General features: G+C 38.1%; 1 pseudogene; it reads left to right on the top strand.

Moving 5' to 3' along the window:
* Positions 1–438: 438 nt before the first annotated feature.
* Positions 439–11,445, top strand: LOC140852374 (uncharacterized; annotated as a pseudogene).
* The last annotated feature ends 85 nt before the right edge of the window (positions 11,446–11,530 follow it).

The raw sequence follows: 11,530 nt of genomic DNA, 5'->3' as shown, positions 1-11,530 counted from the left end.
GTCAAATCCCACGTGGATGGCACGCCACGTACCCTTGTATTTCATCGATTCCTGATCGCGCCATGCCCACGCTACCCCTTGTATCTCGCCAATACCCTAGGTCCTGTGGCCAGGGTTTTCCACGTTCTTCCCTCCCTTTCTTTCTTGTCTGCCGCCGCTGTTTCGGAGACTGCCGAGGTCGAGTTCGACACTTCGATCGAGTTTGCCGCTTGTCGAAGGTGAAGGAATCGGAGGCGAAGGAGGCGGTGAGGCATCGATCGGAGGTGCTCCCCAATGCCACTACCTACGCCGCTGTCAAATCCCTCTTTCAGGTTCGCTCCCTCCTCTCCCTTCTCGGTGACAACGGCCTTCCCCTCTCCACCCATTCCGCCGTCATGCTCGCCGTCCGCTGCCCCTTCTCCTGCTCCAACGACCAGCATATCCCCTGCTCCTAGTCCAATGGCACCGGCAGAAGCTGTGGCCTGTAAATCCTACCGTGTAGCAGTGACCGGTGACCCAGTGCCCAGTGGACTGCGCCACCGTGGTCCACTACGCCCATGTGGTGGCGACCGGGAGCTCGGTGGAGGGGATCGCGGCAGAGTTTGGAACACAGCGCCGGAGCCGGAGGCAGCCAAGAGAGCTCCGATCAGGTGGAGCCAGAGGCGGCAAGTGCGCGGTCGGGCGGAGATGCGGCGAGGGCGGAGGCCACGGAGCAGGTTTTTTTTTTTTTTATTTTTTTAAATAGGTTGTAAACGGGTTGGATTTTATTATTTTTTTAACTGGGTTGTAATCTTGTAAACAGATCGGGTCAGATAATCTGTTTATTAAATAGGTCGAGTTTGAATTTTAAAGACTGATCTGTTAAATAAACAGATCGAGTCAAAAATTTTTTGGACTCGACCCATATCTAATTCGATCCATTTATATCTGACCCGATCCGATTGCTACCCCTAAAGAGGACCGCAAGGAGGAGGACACCAGGATGCGGTCACCAGAATGAAGACCTCATTGGGAACACAACTCCATGAGCAGAGCGAGGAGGTGTTCATCGGCCAATCGATGATTCCTGGATTGAATCTGTCGGGGAAGGAGAGCAGTGCCGGTGTGGTTGAGGTAGTGGTTGAGTTGGATTCTGTGACCCAGATGCTCCAAATCTAAGCGATGGATGTATCGTTTCAAATCGTTTTAAGAAGCTAAAAGATTATAGTTGCTGCTCTGGCATAAAGATGACCTGCTAGATAAGAAAAGGAGGTTTGTCAAATGACACCTCTTTTTTCATTGCATAAAGTTTCATCCTTTTTCCTTTAATTGCTAAAATTTTTTTTGCTTTATCTATTACATTAGCAGAGTTTTTTGTGGCTACGCTGACGTTATGGTTATCCTTTGGATAGAATATGATCTCTAAATTAAACTGAGATGAAAACTTTGCAATCATTAGTATATTTCCCAAAAGAATGGGTGAAAAGAAATGGAAAACATGAAACAGCAATTGTTGGTTGTTTCATTTGCCCATCCAAACTTCTTAAAAGGATATACCCCTCATAATAATTTTGCATGACTCTATAATAGTGCCATAGTAGAATGATACTTGTCTACATCATGTTTATTTTAGTCAACTAATATAATTTTTTTGTGTGACGATGGATTTTGCATCATATTTTGGTTTATTTTTGAATTTCTGATAAAGTTCAGTATACAAATGCATTGCTATCTTGAGTTTGTTGATAAGGGGACATCATATGGTAATGTATTTTTGTTGTGACCACTTATACATTAGCACAAGAGGTACACACACAAACGTGGCTGTCAAGCATTTCTTACCATATGAGAAATGAAAACAATGTTTTGTGATATGTTTGCCTCTAACCCAATCTAAAATTTTATCATCTAGCCAGTTTATTCTTGTCAATTTCTCCAATTTTAGCTCAAGCTCTTTTGACTCATTTGGTTCGTGGGAAGAGGAGAGGGGAAGTGTGGCTAATAGGAAAATGGTGAAAGGCCTCATATTTGGTTGGAGTTTTCAAAGGAGAGATGGGACAGTGGCATTCTCATAAGAAAAAAATGGTCACATTTCATGAAAAAGAAAAATTCATGTGGGATATGGAAAAGTCCAATTTCCATTGACTGGGAATTGGGGTGATTTTTTTTTCAATTATTCTCTTAAGCTTTTAGAAAGAATTGGGTAAGGTCTTTATTAAGGGTATAATAGGTATTTTACACAACTTTTCTAATAAAATAGATGCTCAACCAAATATAAGCCACTTTAGAATATACCACTTTTTCATGGTCAACCAAACATACAAAAATCATTTTCTCATGCATCATATACCGGGGCATCAGCTTCCCAAAAAAAATATTCTAGTGAGGGAAAATTCTTTCTGCACCAAACAAGTCCTTTATGATGGAGCTCTTTGATATTAAATGATGCCATATTGCATCTATTTCATGAATCAGATATCACTTAATGCATAGGGTATACCATGGAGACAGAATGAGGAATCAGAGATACAAAAGGAATATGAAATCTAAATGCCCAGAACCCTCTAATCAAGTTATATAATTTTTTTTATATATTGGGATGAACTAAGGTATTTGGGGTTTGTTTTTGAGTTTATATATGAAAAATATGTTTCAAGGGTGAAAATGAAAAAAAAAGTAACTTAGTTAATTCAATCAAAAATGGGTTTTCTAGAAATATAGTTTCAATAGAAGAGAGTAGTAGAAAGCTAGAAGCATCTAGGAATTCAAATGAGCATGGAAACCTGCATTGGAGATTTTAACTATGAAAGAAAGGAAATGAAAATGGTAAATTGGTTATGGTACCACCCTTGACAGTAAGAAATCACAGAGGTCATATATCTAACCTTATTTATATGTGATTCGCTTGTGGCTTAATGAGTTATCTAGAAGATGTTTTTTGTTTTGTAAAAGTTGAAAATATTTTAAATATTTCATTAGCTAATAAGAAATAGCGCATGATCCTTGTGCAGGTGGTTGCTGGGACCTGCAATCATATCTACATCTGAGAGCAGTCAAAAGAAGTCCAAAAGACCAAAGCATTTGACAGATGTGTAAGTGATCAATTTTTTTCCCTTCCAATCTAATAAATAGCATACTATGCTAAAATATTTTTAATCGTGCCATCAATTTAGCTTGTCAGCCATGTTGAGTCTGATTGAGATCCTGCAGCAAAACAATTTGCAGAGATTTGGGTTATAAAGGAAGCTTGTTTAATCTTGTTCAATAGACTTATGTATGATTATTATGGGGCCTTGTTCCGCAAACTTATTGAGTGCTAGGTTTACACCAATATATTCATTGATACCCCTGCATTACATAATGATTTGTCACACAAATGTTGCTCCAAATTTTAGGTACTGCTTTGGCTTGCAGATGCGGGTGCCTCTGCAAAAGAATGCCTATGCATTTACAATTGGTTAAATAAGTTAACATTATGATCCCCAGGCCTAGCTTTATAGAAGTTTTTCTGGTTTGCTAATGGCATTTCCTTGGTGACATGAGAACCAGCTTGTCATGCATAGACATCTTTCTGTTTGATGCTTAGTTGTCCATAAGATGAGCTGGCAGTGGCACTTCGGATATCTTGTCATGCTTAATGGATGGTCTCTGCTGCATGTATAGGTTGTTACCTGGTTGAGGCTGTCTGAACAATGTGTTATTGATTCATCGTTGCAAGGATTTGCCTAATTTTTATCTGTAGCTTTTGTGATATATAAATCCTACATTTGATTCATCAGATTTAAATATACTACATCTGGAGAAAATTTCAGGGATGTGTCAGTTGGGTCGAGTCTGACAATCCTTATATTTCAATGCTATATGAATTTACAGGATATTTAAAGGTTATGCTGTTGGAGCTTTTCACTTTTTTTTGGCAATATGAGTATGGACCTCTAATATGTAAAAGGAAAAGGGGATCTTATGATATTCAATCAAGATTGTAAATTGTACTTTCTTGTCCTTTATTTATTTCGTGATTGAAATTTCATCTGAAATGCACATTTTGGACTAGTCATACCAGGTTTCGAGGATCTAAAATGCGACTAGGCATTGACATGTAGTCCTAGTTTTCCCCTACTCAACCCAAATATACCAAATATGTCTGCTTCCTCAAAAGTTGATTGAAGTCAAATCTACATAACTAACATATGATTTCAGTTTCCTTCTTTGTCATATATGAGGGTGACTACATCAAAATGTCTAGATTTATTGTTGTCTGGATTGAGATTGGAGAGCCCAAGATCTGAGGAGAGCAAGAGCATATATTTTAAAGGCACTATATGGCTTTCCCAAGATCTGAGGAGAGCAAGATCATGAGTTTCACATTTAGATTGAAACAAAATGATGATTTCTTTTTAACAAATCATTATCATGTTTTTGAAGTGTGGGTCTTCAAGTCATAAAAGTAAATTCAGCAGGGGAAGAATTCTAAACTATGTATATAAGAAAATTCTGTTCAGAATGGTCGTGTGTAAGTTAAAATGAGGACGTGAGATGTCAGCTGCCTGTATGAAACTATGTGTCAATCCTACTTAATTCATACCAAGGTGAGATGCATCAATATTGTAAAGATACACAGGCATAGGCTTGCACACTCAATTGTACTCGTTCCTATGCCGATGAGTTAGATATGGTACAGTAAGGATGGGAATTTAAATCCGTAAGTCTATGATGCCGATTTCTTTTACAAATTAGATTTCTTCCATCATTTAAGAGAATGGAACATTTGTTAGGAATGAAGCACAGAAATATTATCCTCTTCCTTCCTAGAATTCTTTCACTTGGTGTTGGTATTCGTATCTGGTATTTGCTGTCCCATATATGAGTATTAGTTCTCTTAGGATTCTACTGGATTATTCCAAATGAATAGTTCTTAATCTGCTTGAAAGAATTCCAGAATCTTGCAAACCAAGTCTTAACCAATTGGGATGGTTTTTATTTGGGATCCATTTAAATTAACATTTTGATGGATATTTTTGTAAATTGTGCTTCTTTTATGACTTAAAAGTGTGACTTTGGCTCAAATCATGGACATGTTTCATACATTACTATAATTTGTCTCTTAGTATATTATTCTATTAGAACTTGGAAACATAGTAAATCCTTTTTGTTTGTTAAATGTTATAGTAAAACTGATAATAGGCACATCCTAATACATAGGACTCTGTAATATCTTGTGTTAGTTCCTAATATTGAGACTCGAATCACACCATCATCAATACCATTTTTTTTAAGCAAAATGTACATGTGATATTGTGACAAATTGAATAGAGAGGAGTTGGTTGGAGTTTTTGGGACCAAGGATAGTAAAACCAATACTGATAGGCTATTAGCCGGTGACCAGTATGGCATACTACCAATCCATACCATGCTGAACTTGCGGCATACTAGAACCATGGGGAGGGAGAGGGAAAGAGCTGGATAGGAGGACGGTGGAGGAGGGAGAGGGAGCGGGGGAAGAGGAAGGATGGAGGGAGAGAGAGGGGGGGGGACTCGCTTGGTCGGTCTCCCAGGATTGACGGCTATATCTGAGGAAGGATGGGTAACAAGAGAAAGACCAAAAGGTGGAGGGCGTTGGCAGCAGCAAGCGACGTAGGAGAGAGGCGAGGGTTTCAAAAGGCTGCATTGGGGGAGCAAGAGGGAGGGGGGAAATGAGAGGGGCTGAGGGGGTAGAGGAGGAGGTGAAGGTGCCAAGGGGATCTGTGATGGAGTAGTGACGATGGACAGATACGGTTTCCAAGAGTTTTTTTTTATTGGGGGGATGATCGCAAATTAGGTGGTGACATGGCCTATTTAATCGATGTGCTAATCGTGAGGGATTGCTGGATTGGGTTAAGCCTATTTAAAGAAAAGGGCTAATTGGGGAGACTTTCTAATTGGGTTCAGCTTGTTTACCATACCGATAGAGCAAATTGTTCTAATTCTCCATCGGTCTAGTTCGGTAAGCCCTAAACTGGACGGTTCAATGCAATATAGTCAACCACGTTTAGGACAATAAGGATTTGATATTTGAAAGACTGTGTTAATATATGGTTCTTTTATGATGAAATAATTGATTATTTGCGCTCAAGTCATATGTGACTATTTCTGTACTGATGTTCTAGTTAAGCTTTTATCTGTCACTTCTTACTATATTCCTTTATGAGTATGCTGAGTGGTCGGCTAAGGTGAAGCACTGCAACTAAGCATCCACTCATGCTCTTTGAGTTCTGTTATACATGCTTTGTTCTTTCGCTTCTCTATGATTTAGCTATTGTGTATAAGATTTGTCCTATGGGGAATATGTAAAAAAGAGAGATTATTGATCATGTATAAACTGTTTATTGAGTCTGGAAAAAGTTGGCATTTCAACAGTAGTTTTTGATACTGAGGCTTTCAGCAACTCTACCTGACGAGTCTTTCATATTTGGGTGCATATTCCTAGGTTCATATTGCTAGTACTTTTCATGCATGTATTTCTGTCTTGTTTGTGCTTTAGCCTTAATTAGTTTTTGACTAGGTGCTTCTTCTCAGTATGAATTTTCAGCCAAAATTATTGTTTTCTAACCTGTAAGCTGGGACATAGGTTTGTGTATAACGGTCAGAAAAGGAGGAACCATGGCAGCATTCTGAAACAGGGTGAAAATCTGGAGGTGATGAATGTTGAACATCCATAATAGATTTAAATGAAACTGTTCTGTTTAGAGTTAACTGAAACTGTGATAGGACATAAGCTTTTTTAAGATGAAGACCCATATTACAAAATTTTTAAATAGGGCAGCGCAGCACAAGAGGTTCCCTTCATTGTAGGGTTTGGGAAGCGTTAAATGTATCATAAAATTTTTATTTAGTAAAACAGCAGTTGTAGGAAATTAAGAGGATTCATGCTCCTTTCCATGCAGTGCTAACATAATTGCTTGTCATCATTGAGTGCTAACAAAACCATTTTATTGTTGATGTAGGTGGATTCTTAGTTTATTTTCTTTTGCATCATTACTGTATTGTTGAAGCCAGCCAGAATATTCAATTCCTTCCCCAAAATCCTGTAGGCTCAATGAATCAGAACATATTCGACTTGTTTTCCAGTTTCCTCGATGCATTCCTGATTGGTTGAGTTGGTAGCATTGGTATCTTTTCTAGCCCATAATTTTTATGTTAGTCTTTTAGATTTTAAATTTATCCAAAACTTATACATGCTTTATGTCTTTTGATGGCTTTATATAACATACATCAGTTCTTCTATAAAAGGGAGATGATAGAAAAATATCGATATCTTTGGAAACCGATATAGAAGGGTCATCTGCAATTCCAAGATTTTTTATCTTCTCCATTGGTTTTTGGATTAGAGCTCAGAACTAACTGAAAATAGAACAGTCCAATAGACCGTTTTGACTACTTTCCATTATTGCTGTTTTTTTCTGAGCGATGGTATCTATTTTGATTTGTTCTATCTGTCACAAGAAATGAGAGTCTAATCTAAGGATAGATATTTTGGTTTCTGTGCATGTACTTGCTGGAATCAGACATTAGGAGTGATGAGGTTACTTGCTGACTTTTCATAAATTGCTTAGCTCTAAAAATTTGAGCTCTGATTGGTGCTAATGGTATCATTCATTTGGGAAGGACTGCAATGAGATGTCTTTGTTTGAAATCTTGATGGTTGAATTATTGATGAATGAGGCTAACAATTGTTTGCTCTGTTGGTTGGCACCTCTCCCCCAAGGGCTTGGCCATGGAGGAGGTACAGGTTTCAAATCCTGGGTCTCGCTCAAGTATTGGGGGAAAAAAAGAAGTGTTGGTGCTTGAGAAATTCATGTACTTGTTCTAAAGGTTACAAAATTTGACTTAAACTAATAACAATAGCATGGTCATGCCATTCCATGACTTAGCTAAGTTCCTAATAATAATCTAATAGTCAGAAATATTTCTGCCGAGGATTTGCATAAAATGTATGTACGTTGCATGATTAAATCCCTAATAGCTGCTATATCTATTGCCTTATGGATGCTTTTTTTTCTTGCATATAAAAAAAATTATTGAAGTGGACTGCGTTTGTTTTATATGATGAAAATATGAAAGCATGCTTTGAACATGCAAGGGTGTGCATGAGGTCTTACAACTGCAGTCGCAAGGAGGGGTTGAACCATTGAAGAATATATGTCCATGCCAAGCATATGAAACCATCCTTGTAGGGAACTGGTACTTTATACACCCTTGGTGCTGTACTAACACTTGCCAAGCACTAGTTGTTACATGACCATCATTTCCATGATTGTGCTTGAAGTTTAGATGTTTTATAACTCCACCCAGCACAACCCCACCCCCCTCCTCACACACACACACAAAGAGAGAGAGAGAGAGAGAGAGAGAGAGAGAGAGAGAGAGAGAGAGCAACTCAATCAGATAACATGTGAATAAGTGTTATAAATCCTAAATCTTTGTAGGATTGTATAATTGGTGATTTAACAATAGTCGTCCTTTATCCCATAAAGTAAAGATAATTCAAAATGCATCATTGGATAATTTTCATGATCTGCAATTTAATTTCAAATTTGATGCTTTAGTTCATTGAAGCTTGCAAAAGCATGTCTGTGTTTCTCTATGCATCTATTCCTTGATTTATGGAGTATGCATGCCAAATGAATACCTCTGGAATTTGCCTTTTGATGCAGCAACTTCAGAAAAAGAAGTGATTGGCTGATCCTGAAGATTTGGATGGCTTGCTTACAAGGATTCTTGTCCAAATCCTCGTTGACAAACTGTCTGTATGTTGACCTTGCATTACCTTTTCCTTATTATTTTCCTATTAATTCTCTCCACTTTCAGTAGGTACTGATCCATTTAAGAGGTAGCAAATGGTTTGACTGTCATCAGAAAAATTGTAGAATCTTTCCAAATTGCTACACCAACCTAAACTTGGTATTAGGATTCAGTCTGATGTTTGTTCCATTGAGAAGATCTAATGACATTCTGAAGGAAGATTAGATTTTCATTTCGCACCTAACAAGCTGCATCAAATTTCTATTAGAGATTGTGTTGTTGAATTTCTACTAGAGTGTGCGGGTGTGCTTGGGCTTTGTTTGGACAACTTTTACATATCATGATATACAAAAAGTTGTCTGTTTCAATTTTATCAGCTTATTGGTCAAGCATATGATATGTTTTATTGTTGATAATGTAGGAAGTTAGATTGTAATATGAATGTGATATCAGGATCTTTGTAGTTTCAGTTTGTACTTGAATCTGTTTCTGCTTCATTAAAACTAGGAAACCCAGTGAGAAGACAGTCCAATGAATTCTGATAAAACTGATCTAGGTTTATTTAAAACCAGTAAGCACAGTAATTATAAGTCATTATAATTGAAAATTTAACTACTATAAATTTTTTGTGATTTGTTATGTCAAATAAATCTACATCAAATTTGACCCTTGATAAGGGTCTTAGATGTTTTTACACATTCAGATGATCAACAATTATGTATTTGTTGTTCTCTTTTTATCTTTTATACACCATTTCCTTTTTCAGGTTTCCTCAGAGATTATAAGAGCTAATATGGAGAGGTGCTTTGGATCAGATCATAATGGTCAAGGGACACACCATGTGGTTCAGGATTACCTGCAACACTTTGGCATGCATAACATGGAGAGTGACTCCTTAAACCCACCCAGCTTAATGACTTTTTCGGTAATGATTGATAACTTGAACAATGATGCACTCTGTCCTGTGGCTAACATAGTCAGCAACAACGATGTTAGCTTCAAGAAAACCCATCCGAGGATAAGAAAGGTCATAAAGAATTATCTTCGAAGATATTTTACAGAATCAAATTTTAAACACAACCCGACTGCGCTGAAAAAGTCATCAGATATTTTCAGAAACCCATGCAATTTTCGGGAGAAACATTTGACGCTCACCACTCCAATTTCTCCATCTCTTTTCTCGGCTATTTAAAGGTCTTGGAAAGACTTGGTGAAATGCCTATTCAGGACCTTATTGCAGTGAATAGAAGACTCAAAGGTCAAGCAATTGTCCCTTAATTTCCACCTGTCCTTTATGGCTCTAGAAAGAATATGCTTTTAAAACGAGTGAGGAAAAGATGTGAAGATTCTCTTTCAAAAGTTAAGGGGACGACCTGCCGGAACTATTAGCTAAGGCACTGTCAGTCATGCTTTTGTCTCTCAAGCTGAAATCAGGAAGTATCGAAATGCTAACATCAACATTTTAGCCCTTTCCACCAGATATAGTAGGCTTGCAGCATGGATTTTTAAATGCTATATGGTCATTTCCGAAATTCAGATATGCTGATCTGAAGCCTTGAAACCTTTAGTGGATCCAGAAGCTAAAGTTCCCACAAGGAGATTCAGGATATCTCTTAAAAATTATTTGAAGGAGTATTTGTTTGCATGTGATGAAATAAATATTCCAAAGGAAGTACAGGGTGCTCTTTCTTTTATCAATGGGATGTCGAAGCATCGACCCGCATGTTTTCCAAAGAGACAAGAGAAGAGGAGGTAGAGGCTGTGTTGTCTGTGAGCAGTCAGTTTAAGCAAATTATATTGGACCTGATTCCAGACCATAGTATTGATGAAGAATGTGGAGTTGCATGTGCAGGGGGCTAGGAACTGATGAGAGCAGTGAGAGTGATGATTTTGAATTGTCAGCAAGTGACTATTTCTCTGGCTCTGATGACTGTGAACGCAAGCAAACATAAGATTCTTGTTCAAGTGATGAAGCGGAGACTATTGGGGATTCAAGACCTAATTCCACTCCTATCACCACTAGTGGCACAGACTCTTCTCAGTTTGCTGCAGCTGCAAGAAATACAACCTGCAGTATCCTTAAAGAGCCTAAATTGGAGCATAACAAAATAGCTGCCCTCCATCACGATCCCGAAAAGTTGCTAAAGCCCAATATTCAAAATTGTTTTCACAGGACAGCAAGCATGGGTGACATAGCAGTCCAGGATATCTGTGACAGGACAGCTGTGTTTGCGCATGGGCTAATTGGCTGTATGCTGGACAAGTTTCTGCAATTTGAAGGCAGAGATGTAGATGTGATGACAAGATCTTATCTTAGAGGTGGATTATCTCCTGTAGATTCACAAGGTATTTTTAAGATCCCTAGTTAAATCTTTTATTATAATTCTGTCCATAAATATGATATCAAAGTTTATTGAATGAACAAGTTGTATTGTGTCCCATAGTTGTGATCAGGTGCGGAAGTTCTGTTGAATACTCCGAAGGTGGATTTGAAGGCTCAGGTTCTTATTCAAGCTGTAGAGGAGCTGCTGCCTTCTTTTCCAAAGAGGTATCAAATTTAATGCATAGCTTAACTCTTCTTATTTTACCTATTTGCATGTGGAGTTAGATTTCGAAAAGATAATGGTGATAGAATCTCTTATTGATGTTGTCAACTGTTTCTGCAGTTGTATAGAAAGAGTAAAGAAGTTGATGGAGCTGCATTAACTTGCAGGACTCATAAACTTCAGTTCTTAGGCATGCTTGGGAGGTAGTATCAATCAGGGAGCGCAAAATCTGAAAGTTGCCTCCT

Source organism: Elaeis guineensis, chromosome 11, assembly GCF_000442705.2.
Source record: "Elaeis guineensis isolate ETL-2024a chromosome 11, EG11, whole genome shotgun sequence".
Lineage (NCBI taxonomy): Eukaryota > Viridiplantae > Streptophyta > Magnoliopsida > Arecales > Arecaceae > Elaeis > Elaeis guineensis.
The sequence above is the reverse complement of the archived record's forward strand: the minus strand, read 5'-3'. Positions and strand labels throughout refer to the sequence as shown.